We start from the raw sequence: 13,968 nt of genomic DNA, 5'->3' as shown, positions 1-13,968 counted from the left end.
GACTTTGTCTTTACAATACTTCCATGTTTAAGATTTATGACAACACAGTCTACAAAGTGTAGAGGTTTTCAGGATGCGTTCATTCACACACTAACTCATACACAGACTCACACACACACACACACACACACACACACACACACACACACACACACACACACACACACACACTAGACGCTCACACACACTAGACGCTCACACACACTAGACGCTCACACACACTCACATTATCAATAACAAACACACTCACACAGATTTACTCACACACACACTCACACAAACACATACTAAATTACGCATGCACTCGCACGCCGTACACACACACACACACACTCTACACCAACACACTCCCACTCCGACACACTCACACACACGTCACATTCACACTACACACACACTAACATACACACACTCACATATACACTCACACACGCCGTACACACACACTCTACACTAACACACTCCCACTCACACACACGTCACAGACACACTCAATCACACATACACACACACACGCCGTACACGCACACACAGTCACACACTAACATACACACACTCACACATTAACAATAACACATACTCTCACACACATAAACTAATATACACACGCTAACACACACATTAACTAACAAACACAATCACTCACACATAAACACGCACAAACTCAGACACACACTCACGCGCATACACACTCACACATACACACACATTAACTAACAAACACACATACACGCGTGCGCACGCACGCACACACACACTCACACACACACACACACTCAAACACACACACTCACTCACACACCCTCACACTCACACACACTCACACGCTCATGGTTTTTACATAGAACACTCCAGGTGGGGATGCGATAGTTCGACCCGGCAGTACAGACTGTGACCACGTTCTAAGTGAAGCTTTTATGACCCATTACACAGTTATCATGGTCACGGCCTATTGCACATAAATGACATTGGTTGAAGTAACTAGTAACACACAGAGATAGTTCCATGTGAGAAAGTGACACTCCGTTAATTCCTGTTGCCTGGTCCAGGATCAAGTTTTGACAAAAGACTGTATGATGATTAGTTTCTGGTAACATGGGAATAGCCAGAGACGTACACACAGCTGATCTTGTTTATAACACTGATGACAGTGCAGGGTCCGTAAATATTGATTATATATCATTTTGACGAATATTTAACATTAATATACTGAACCGCAAAAGAAACGTCACCCCAAGTAACATTGCATGAAAAGTTGTCATTTAAATATCTGGGTAATTTTTGTCAAAGTTTTCAAAAATTTAACATTACCTTGTCCGGAAAAATAAAAATGAAATTGATGATAAAAAACAAAGCAGATGACAATAAAACAGGGATCCCAAACGCATCACGGCAACGGCCATGGTAACCCGATGCACGTGAGTTCCGTGCAAACTGAAATGCACATGCGTTCCCCCATTTCCTTCTAAATAAAAATCCACCCAGATCGAATAACATTCTTTCGTTATTGAATTGCTACCACATGCCAAGATTGACGATTTGGACGATTGCAAGCTGGACAAACCGCCCGGCAAGTAGCCATTGCCTTTCAAGTCCACGTAAAGACCATATACAGGCTCCAGCAACGGTACCACACCAACACTACAGATGACCGACCACGTAGTGGAAGACCAAGGGTCACCACCCGACGCCAGGATCGTCAGATTGTGCGACAGCATCTTCAAGATCGCTTTGTTACTGCTGCGGAAACTGCTCGACAGACCATGGGGACACACCAGCGACACATTAGTACGGACACCGTGCGTCGACGATTGACGACCAGACACCTCCACTGTCACAGGCCACACCGAGGACCCATTCTGATACCACGTCATCGCCGGGACCGTCTCCAGTGGGCAACACAGCACCAGCGCCACCAGCAGTGGAGAAGAGTCCTCTTCTCAGACGACAGCCGTTACTGTATCTCAACAGAAGATGGCACAGAGAGAGTATGGCGATGCTGTGTTGTTGAGAGACACTCATGGGGTGGTCAGAGCATCATGGTGTGGGGTGGAATTGGTCTTGCACACAGGGTCGGCCCTAAGGTCTTCCAGAACAACAGTCCAGGGAGAGGCAATGGTGTCACAGCAGCTCGGTACAATGATCAAGTCTTGAGACCACACGCCATACCTCATTTCGCACGTCACAACAACCACGAGTTTCAGCATGATAACGCCCGTGCCCACACTGCGAGAGCAACAAGAGACTTCCTCCAGCAGAATGGCATCAGAACCATGCAGTGGCCTCTGTCCCGATTTAAATTCCGTTGAGTCACCTGTGGGACGAGATTCAAAGGCGGCTGAATGACGTCCGACCAAGGCCGACAACTGCAGCTGAACTTCGTCAGGCGTTCCTCAGAGTGTGGGCTCAAGTGGCCTTCATCAACCGCCTCAACCATTCCATGTATCGATGTTGTACGGCAGTCATCAATACACATGGCGGACACACGAGATACTGACTTGTGAGGCCATCTTCTCAGAGACTAGTGTTGTGTTTCACTTTAAGAACATTTGAGACATTAATTTCAACCTTGATGATCAGTTTTGACAAGTTTCATCTTTTAAATATGTCTCAAAGTATGTTTACAGTGTGTCAACACTTGCTAGTTCTTGTATATACCCAGCCCTCGTCACCTCCTTTAATACCTCGTGTACTGTCAACACTTGCTAGTTCTTGTACATTCCCAGCCCTCGTCACCTCCTCTAACACCACCTGTACTGTCAACACTTGCTTATTCTTGCATATACCCAGCTCTCGTCACCTCCTCTAATACCACGTTAGCTGTCAACACTTGCTAGTTGTTGTATAAACCCAGCCCTCGTCACCACCTCTTACACCACGTGTGCTGTCAACACCTGCTAGTTCATGTGTATACCCAGCCCTCGTCACCTCCTCTAATACCATGTGTACTGTCAACACTTGCTAGTTCTTGTATATACCCAACCCTTGTCACCTCCTATAACACCACCTGTACTGTCAATACTTGCTAGTTCTTGTATATACCCAGCCCTCGTCACCACCTCTAACACCACCTGTAACGGGAACAATTGCTTGTTCTTGTTTATACCCAGCCCTCGTCACCACCTCTAACACCACGTGTACTGTCAACACTTGCTAGTTTTTGTAGATACCTAGCCCTCGTCACCTCCTTTAACACCACGTGTACTGTCAACACTTGCTAGTTCATGTGTATACCCAGCCCTCATCACCACCTCTAACACCCCCTGTAACGGGAACAATTGCTTGTTCTTGTTTATACCCAGCCCTCGTCACCTCCTCTAATACCACGTGTACTGTCAACACTTGCTAGTTCTTGTATATACCCAACCCTTGTCACCTCCTCTAACACCACCTGTACTGTCAACACTTGCTAGTTTTTGTATATACCTAGCCCTCGTCACCTCCTTTAACACCACGTGTACTGTGAACACTTTCTAGTTCTTGTATATACCCAGCCCTCGTCAGCTCCTCTAATACCACGTGTACTGTCAACACTTGCTAGTTCATGTGTATACCCAGCCCGCGTCACCACCTCTAACACCACCTGTAACGGGAACAATTGCTTGTTCTTGTTTATACCCAGCCCTCGTCACCACCTCTAACACCACGTGTACTGTCAACACTTGCTAGTTTTTGTAGATACCTAGCCCTCGTCACCTCCTTTAACACCACGTGTACTGTCAACACTTGCTAGTTCATGTGTATACCCAGCCCTCGTCACCACCTCTAACACCCCCTGTAACGGGAACAATTGCTTGTTCTTGTTTATACCCAGCCCTCGTCAGCTCCTCTAATACCACGTGTACTGTCAACACTTGCTAGTTCTTGTATATACCCAACCCTTGTCACCTCCTCTAACACCACCTGCACTGTCAACACTTGCTAGTTTTTGTATATACCTAGCCCTCGTCACCTCCTTTAACACCACGTGTACTGTGAACACTTTCTAGTTCTTGTATATACCCAGCCCTCGTCAGCTCCTCTAATACCACGTGTACTGTCAACACTTGCTAGTTCATGTGTATACCCAGCCCTCGTCACCACCTCTAACACCACCTGTAACGGGAACAATTGCTTGTTCTTGTTTATACCCAGCCCTCGTCACCTCCCCTAATACCACGTGTACTGTCAACACTTGCTAGTTCTTGTATATACCCAACCCTTGTCACCTCCTCTAACACCACCTGTACTGTCAACACTTGCTAGTTTTTGTATATACCTAGCCCTCGTCACCTCCTTTAACACCACGTGTACTGTGAACACTTTCTAGGTCTTGTATATACCCAGCCCTCGTCAGCTCCTCTAATACCACGTGTACTGTCAACATTTGCTAGTTCTTGTATATACCCAACCTCGTCACCTCCTCTCATCCCACGTGTACTGTCAACACTTGCTAGTTCTTGTATATGGGTCATTCTCAAAAAATGTCAGAATTTCAGCTAAGCAAAAACATCAAAATTGTCTTTTGTAAAATTCCTTTTTTATTGACTCAGTACACAAAGTAACTTCTGAATAATAATGTTAAGCAAAATGACACCTTAATAATCAATGATGTCCTAATTATGATAATTAATTAACACTGAATAGGAAAAATATGTCTGTCCTGTTACCATGTTAACAATTATATTTTCTGTAACAATATTTTTCAAAGTTCAACACAAATCATGTCAGTTCTTGTTTTTAAATGTATTGTTTAATATTTCAATGAGTACATTTAAAAAGAGATTGGATACAATATTTTATGGACAAATTTGTCCAGCATTTGAGTCAAATGAAAACATTTGAATTCATTCAAATCCAATATGACAAACATACCCTGATTATGGCATCATATATTTGACACATATACTTCATTAGATGATATATGTTGGAATTCAAATATGTTCTTCTGAAAAATTTAAAAAAATAATCAGTATATTTCTATTTTAAGTGCTGATAACAGGACAGACAACGTAGTAACAGGACAGACAATTGAAAGTAACAGGACGGACAATCGGCTTTGATTGAGATAACTTTAACGTTCAGGAGTTTAAAGATTTTGAAATATCTGACAAATACGAAAAAAGTATGTGCAATTGATTACACCTGAACATATAAGGTGTAATTAACTGAATATTCTTGTATGTAATCTGAACTATAGAAACCGGTCGGTAACAGGACGGACAATTGAAAGTAACAGGACGGACAAACTTATGTTTGCAGTCAACTATCCTGTTCAGAAGTTCAAAGTTTTGAACTCTGACAAATAAGAAAATGTTTTGCTTAATTAACAGTATCTGATCATATGGATGTTATAAACTGAATGTTCTTCTATGTAATCTGAATGTAGGATACTGGTAGGTAACAGCACAGACGGAAGTAACGCCAAAGACAATAACTTTTGCATTTTGGGTTAATCCCTAGAATAACAAAGAATTTAAATTGATTTAAACTTTCACTAAATAGTCATGTGACAGTTTTGTCATAAAGCAACAACATAATAACCAAATTTATCCATGTCAAACATCAACATAATCTGGAGTAAAAAACTTGTCAGGAGATTTCCTGTTGAAGCTGTATTCTTTTGCAATTGTATTCACAAATACTCAAATAAACGGTCTGAATGGGTGAATTATAGTTTCCTTAAAAGTACAATTCACTTGTACATGTATCTATGATTATTTGATTAGTGCCAGAATTAAATGATGCCTTTCATTCACCCAGAAACCACAGGTTGTTTATTGTTTCTGTTTTATCATATCTGTAATAGCTTCCCAGTAAATGTTTTCAACACTGAAGTGGGAAGCAGTGCCTTCAATCTTCTTTTGTTCAGGAATGATTGTGATAATGTCCTCATGCTTGTACCAGCATTTGTCCAGCAGGAGTCTTGGCCAGAAGAATCATTTTTGATCCCATTTTTTGCCAGGCTTGTGCATGCATTGCACATATATATCATAGGCAAACACCTATGTATCCAGGATATGGAAAACCATCATATAACACAACAACACACTTCTGTATCATCTGGAACGGATAGTGAAATGTCACTCTCACTTTTCTCAACCTCACCCTTCTCCACCACACCACCTGTCTTCTCCACACTTTTCTCAACCTCACCCTTCTCCACCACACCACCTGTCCTCTCCACACTTTTCTCAACCTCACCCTTCTCCACCACACCACCTGTCTTCTCCACACTTTTCTCAACCTCACCCTTCTCCACCACACCACCTGTCTTCTCAACACTATTCACAACCTCACCCTTCTCCACCACACCACCTGTCCTCTCCACCTTTTTCTCAACCTCACCCTTCTCCACCACACCACCTGTCCTCTCCACACTTTTCTCAACCTCACCCTTCTCCACCACACCACCTGTCCTAAGAAACGTTAGATAAAGATGACCAAATGTCAGATGTCTGTGCTGTTACTTAAGTCTTAACCATTTTTTTTTTATTTAGCTTGGAAGATTTGTACAGCCATAGCCTCTTGAATGCCTGTGTTATTTCAAAGGAATTATTTGTGTTAATATGGTAATTATATTATTGATTGGTTATACGAGTCGTACTAGGGAAGACAGTTAAGGTGATGATAAGTCTGTGCTGTTACCACGGAATGTCTGTGCTGTTACTTTTTCATCAGATAGCTATCTTCAACAAAGTAGTCTATTTTTTATGTATATGTTTTCTTCTAAACTTTGATAAATTTGAAAACATATGTCTAAATGTTTTATAAAATTTGAATATTGAGTGATTGGACAAGAATAGTTAGATAAAGCTGACCAAATGTCTATGCTGTTACCAATATTTGTCTCTGCTGTTACTTTTAAGTCTTGAGCAACTTGTTTTTATTCAGCTTGGAAGATTTGTACAACTATAGCCTCTTGAATGTCTGTGTTATTTCAAAAGGAATTATTTGAGTTATTATGGTAATTATATTATTGATTGGTTAAACAAGGAAAGACAGTTTAAGATGATGATAAGTCTGTGCTGTTACCACGGAATGTCTGTCATGTTACATGTTTGAAGGTAACAGCACAGACAGTAACAGCACAGACAAATTGACATTAATTACAGGGTTTTTTAATGAGACCTCCCTTGAAATGTTGAAACCACATGGCATTGTGAACAGTTCATAATATATAATATTCTGAAAAAATGGTTTTAGAAAAAAATATTTGTTTTGGCAAAAATGAGCAGTAACAGCACAGACATAAGAAAAGTGTATTCATGATAGGACTAAACTTCCCTGTCAAGCAGAATTATCCAAGGTCTTCTCTCACTTGAAAGATACTGCTGCCATTATAGTACAGGAAGTAAGCTGTATTTCTGTTATTTTGAATTATGGGAATCTTGAAGGATTATTTATTTTTCAGTTTTGATCCATCCTGGTAACAGGACAGACACTTTTTTATGTACAAGTGTTTCTTACCAAAAACCAATATAAATAAAAGTGTGTATCTTTAAAAGATAATTATATTCCATGAGTTAGAAAGGTAATGTACAATATATAAACATTATTTACATAATATTTTTTTATTTTTAGCAACATTAAACAATGTTGTTGTGAAAACATAGGGTTACGGACATACCCTTCAGCTCAATTTAAGCGCAATTAAGCAGTTTTAATTAAAATAAAATACCTAATAAGAAATACTGAAATTCAACTTTCAGACACCATGGTATGTTCTACGAAAAACACTTGTGTTTTAACATATTTAAAATAAATATTTTAATTGTTATTCAACTCGGACTAAAAATCTCACTTTTTTTTCGAATGACCCATATACCCAGCCCTCGTCACCTCCTCTCATACCACGTGTACTGTCAACACTTGCTAGTTCTTGTATATACCCAGCCCTCGTCAGCTCCTCTAATACCACGTGTATTGTCAACACTTGCTAGTTCTTGTATATACCCAGCCCTCGTCACCTCCTGTAACACCACGTGTACTGTCAACACTTGCTAGTTTTTGTATACACCCTGCCCTCGTCACCTCCTCTAATACCACCTGTACTGTCAACACTTGCTAGTTCTTGTATACACCCAGCCTTCGTCACCATCTCCAACACCACGTGTACTGTCAACACTTGCTAGTTCTTGTATATACCCAGATCTCGTCACCACCTAAAACACCACGTGTACTGTCAACACTTGCTAGTTGTTGTATATACCCAGACCTCGTCACCACTTTTAACAACACGTGTACTGTCAACACTTGCTAGTTCTTGTACATAACCAGACCTCCTCACCCTTTCGAATACCACGTGTACTGTCAATAGATGCTAGTTCTTTTACATACCCAACCTCGTCACCTCCTCTAACACCACGTGTACTGTCAACACTTGCTAGTTCTTGTATATACCCAGCCATCGTCACCTTCTCTAACACCACGAGTGCTGTCAACAGTTGCTAGTTGTTGTATATGCCCAGCCCTCGTAACCTCCTCTCATATCACGTGTACTGTCAACACTTGCTAGTTCTTGTATATACCCAGCCATCGTCACCTTCTCTAACACCACGAGTGCTGTCAACAGTTGCTAGTTCTTGTATATGCCCAGCCCTCCTCACCACCTCTAACACCACGAGTGCTGTCAACACTTGCTAGTTCTTGTACATACCCAACCTCGTCACCTCCTCTAACACCACCTGTACTGTCAACACTTGCTAGTTCTTGTATATACCCAACCTCGTCACCTCTTCTAACACTTGTTAAAGTACTGTCGGAAATGCCAGAAATGCCAGAAAACTGCTTTTTGCCTGTTAAATAAGGATATAATTGTTCACAGACTGTTTTTATTGAAATATCGAGTAACTACAGATCGCCCTACCTGTGGTTCGAAGTATTTCAGTCACAAGGAGTCCTATCGACAAGTTTAAAGGAGACAAATTCGAAAGAAAGTATAGTGTAGTCTTCATAAAACATCTAATCCATACACAAAAATCATTTTAAGAAAATTCTAAAATGACAAAATGACGATGCGTTTGTTTTGTTAACATTGCTCCCATGAGGCATGTTACATAACCCTTGCATAGCCATAACCATGGTACACGATCTGTACTGGGAAATGTATACAAGTTCTTTACACTTAGAGGGATAGAGGGAAATCATTTATTAATTCAGATAGGGTGAATTACCGAACTGCCCAAGTTATTGGGTTTTCAATTCATACCATCAAGCTTACGGTATGATAAATAAAACAAAACAGGTATAGGGGTGGTCTCTAAAACAAAACTGGGACGTAAGAGGATATTAGACAGCTGTGATACAGGGTGATTAGGCGTATAGTGTACAAGCTTTATGAGCAGGAGGTAACCCTGACTTGTAGTAGAATCAGGGAGGAATTAAATATACAATTAATGTCAACTGCACTAACTATTGCCCTCCAAGAGATGGAATTTCGATACACTGAGCGTGGCAATAACGGAGCACTTTTCAGGGGAAAATATTCCATCCTTTTTATGAGGTCACATTATCTCCGATCCATTCATAACTATCACAGTCAGGGCGTCCAGATAATTTACCTTGATGAATCATTCCACTGACTACATGTGGAAAAGCACCAATGGTACCATCAGGTAAAGGTAATCGTGTCATTGTTTTGCACGCTGCAACCCATGATATGGGACTTATTGATGGATGTGTGCTAGTTTTCGAGACGAAAAAGAAAACTGGTGATTTTCATGAGGAAATTATAGGAGGTGATTTGTTCATAGACTGGTTGGAATTTCAGCTATTCCCCATTTTAAACAACGTCAGTGTCATTGTCATGGGTAACGACAGTTAATATAACGTCAGGGAATCAGATACTGTCTCCCAAACCATGAGTAGTCTGAAGGGGACCATACAGGAATATATGATATCGTCGGTTTCAGACCATATAAAACGAAAGTTCAACTCATGTAGAAAAAAATCGGCGGAATAAGAACACGACATATGTGCTGGCGGCACAACACGGTTACGTTGTTACGTACGCCAGTCAGACATTGTGAGTTCAACCCTGTTGTGCCCATTTTGGCTAAGTGTAAAGGGTCGAGGCAAGACATAACACGACATTCAAAAGTACAGATTCATATACGTCATCAGCGGAGATAAATGCTACCTCAAGAAATCATCTGTAGAACAACAAATACTTCTGGATTCCAAAAGCGCAACCTTCCAATACACCTCCCGTTTCGTAGCTCTTAACTTTTCCATCATGAGGTCATTTGTTTCCAAGCAAATATAATGCAATATATATCCTAAATTGCTACCCCACCTTCGCACATGTCAATTAAGTACAATAACAGCAATATTTTGAGACCACCCCCAACTAGGTGACATTTGCACCTGTGAGAATGCACGGGATGGTGTGAGGTCATCACCCGGGGACAGGTGTTAGGTAATTATCTCAGGTTATAGGCCATTTCATACATGCATGACAACACACGAATATTTTCTAAGTTTATCGTCATTTTACCTGTAATAGTACATTTTAAGCGTAATCACAGTGCCAGTTAGGACAGGTTAGATATTTTAATATATGCTCTTTTTATAGTCATTTGAAACGTATTTATTAAATGAAGCCAGAAAAGCAGTTTTCTAGCATTTCCAACAGAACTCAGCCACCGAATGGCCACGTCTTAGAGATACGACGAGCGCTTCTAGCAATGTTGATTTAGTACTCTTTCTTTTAGTTTTTTTTCTGGTTTACGCTGCACTCGACAATATTCTAAGTATATGACGACGGCCTGTAATTGCCGAGGCTGGACCAGACAAATCGGTATTTGGTATTATGATCAACGTCCCTCGCAGACATGATACGATGACATGGTATCAACAAAATCACCGAGCCTGACACCACGATCCACTGAGTCGCCTCTCCAATGTTGCTGGGGACGAGACCCCAACAAGACGATAATCGGTCCTAATAGTTCTACAACAGGAATATCGGAATAACGATGGGTACATGCGTAGAATAAATCCCCAGATACTTCTTGTACCCATCCTACGTGACCCACGACATAGTTTGTGATTCAACATTTTCTTCTATCTAAACATGCAGTCCTTGACCTAACCTGCTGTGTTAAATCTGCTGTGAATTAATTTAGGCACTCCATCTGCACTACTCCCTTTGCAACACTTTATATAAGAGATAACACTTCTAGTGGAAAATCCCGCTTGAACACTTCAACAGGTAACGTATTCAGGTTAACTCGATGCTTGCATACCTACAACTATTGTACTGTTAATACAACCTTTTTCTGCTTCTCGTATATACCCAGACCCTGTCACCTCCCTAACACTTGCTAATTCTTGTACATACCCAGACCGCGTAAATTCTTCTAACACCGCGTTTACGGTCAACACTTGCTAGTTCTTGTACATACCCAGACCCCGCCACCTCTTCTAACACCACGTTTACGGTCAACACTTGCTAGTTCTTGTGTATACCCAGACCCCGCCACCTCTTCTAACACCACGTTTACGGTCAACACTTGCTAGTTCTTGTACATACCCAGACCCCGCCACCTCTTCTAACACCACGTTTACGGTCAACACTTGCTAGTTCTTGTGTATACCCAGACCCTGTCATCCCCTTTTGTACCACACTTGCATATAAACCACTGCAGACATTTGACCATGACACTCTTGTTCCCGGCGGTCATAGTTCTTTGGGTGTACAATGAGAAGAGTGATAGACTGATGTCCCTCACCTGTTTCAGCAACCATGATAGCTCTCCTTCTTCTACTCGGAACTGCGTCGGTATATGTTATGTGGTACAATGTGCAACATCTCAAAAGTTCTATCAGGCAATGTGCCTGTATATGGGTGAGTGATGTGTGGTACAATGTGCAACATCTCAAAAGTTCTAGTCTTCAATGTGTCTGTATATGGGTGAGTTATGTGTGGTACAATGTGCAACATCTCAAAAGTTCTAGTCTCCAATGTGTCTGTATATGGTTGAGTGATGTGTGGTACAATGTGCAACATCTCAAAAGTTCTAGTCTTCAATGTGTCTGTATATGGGTGAGTGATGTGTGGTACAATGTGCAACATCTCAAAAGTTCTATCAGGCAATGTGCCTGTATATGGTTGAGTGATGTGTGGTACAATGTGCAACATCTCAAAAGTTCTAGTCTTCAATGTGTCTGTATATGGTTGAGTGATGTGTGGTACAATGTGCAACATCTAAACAGTTCTAGTCTTCAATGTGTCTGTATATGGGTGGGTGATGTGTGGTACAATGTGCAACATCTAAACAGTTCTAGTCTTCAATGTGTCTGTATATGGGTGGGTGATGTGTGGTACAATGTGCAACATCTAAACAGTTCTATCAGGCAATGTGTCTGTATATGGTTGAGTGATGTGTGGTACAATGTGCAACATCTAAACAGTTCTATCAGGCAATGTGTCTGTATATGGTTGAGTGATGTGTGGTACAATGTGCAACATCTCAAAAGTTCTAGTCTTCAATGTGTCTGTATATGGGTGAGTGATGTGTGGTACAATGTGCAACATCTCAAAAGTTCTATCAGGCAATGTGTCTGTATATGGTTGAGTGATGTGTGGTACAATGTGCAACATCTAAACAGTTCTATCAGGCAATGTGTCTGTATATGGTTGAGTGATGTGTGGTACAATGTGCAACATCTCAAAAGTTCTAGTCTTCAATGTGTCTGTATATGGTTGAGTGATGTGTGGTACAATGTGCAACATCTAAACAGTTCTAGTCTTCAATGTGTCTGTATATGGGTGGGTGATGTGTGGTACAATGTGCAACATCTAAACAGTTCTAGTCTTCAATGTGTCTGTATATGGGTGGGTGATGTGTGGTACAATGTGCAACATCTAAACAGTTCTATCAGGCAATGTGTCTGTATATGGTTGAGTGATGTGTGGTACAATGTGCAACATCTAAACAGTTCTATCAGGCAATGTGTCTGTATATGGTTGAGTGATGTGTGGTACAATGTGCCACATCTCAAAAGTTCTAGTCTTCAATGTGTCTGTATATGGGTGAGTGATGTGTGGTACAATGTGCAACATCTCAAAAGTTCTATCAGGCAATGTGTCTGTATATGGTTGAGTGATGTGTGGTACAATGTGCAACATCTAAACAGTTCTATCAGGCAATGTGTCTGTATATGGTTGAGTGATGTGTGGTACAATGTGCAACATCTCAAAAGTTCTAGTCTTCAATGTGTCTGTATATGGTTGAGTGATGTGTGGTACAATGTGCAACATCTCAAAAGTTCTATCAGGCAATGTGTCTGTATATGGTTGAGTGATGTGTGGTACAATGTGCAACATCTAAACAGTTCTATCAGGCAATGTGTCTGTATATGGTTGAGTGATGTGTGGTACAATGTGCAACATCTAAACAGTTCTATCAGGCAATGTGTCTGTATATGGGTGGGTGATGTGTGGTACAATGTGCAACATCTCAACAGTTCTAGTCTCCAGTGTGTCTGTATATGGTTGAGTGATGTGTGGTACAATGTGCAACATCTCAAAAGTTCTAGTCTTCAATGTGTCTGTATATGGTTGAGTGATGTGTGGTACAATGTGCAATATCTAAACAGTTCTATCAGGCAATGTGTCTGTATGTGATTGAGTGATGTGTGGTACAATGTGCAACATCTAAACAGTTCTATCAGGCAATGTGTCTCCAGGTCTTGGGTAAGTAATCCCTCCAATAACACCGTCACAACACCTTCTCCAGTTCTTGGGAAGGTAGGTCCCTCCCCGTCACAAACACAGTCTTAAGGATTTAGATATGTACTTTCCCACGATCTTTTTTAGCGGCCTAAAAACCCACCAATTTTATTTGAAGCTTTGTTTGCAATGACCCTTCTTTGTATAGATATGATGTATTCTTTGCCGCATACCCAATTCTTTCAAAACTACCAAGCACTTTGGGAGAGATAGGGACTCATCTTCAGATCCGTACACAATTTCAAAGATGT

Source organism: Haliotis cracherodii, unplaced genomic scaffold, assembly GCF_022045235.1.
Source record: "Haliotis cracherodii isolate W230 unplaced genomic scaffold, xgHalCrac1.p SCAF_11, whole genome shotgun sequence".
Classification (NCBI taxonomy): Eukaryota; Metazoa; Mollusca; class Gastropoda; order Lepetellida; family Haliotidae; genus Haliotis; species Haliotis cracherodii.
This window is presented reverse-complemented; position numbering follows the sequence as displayed.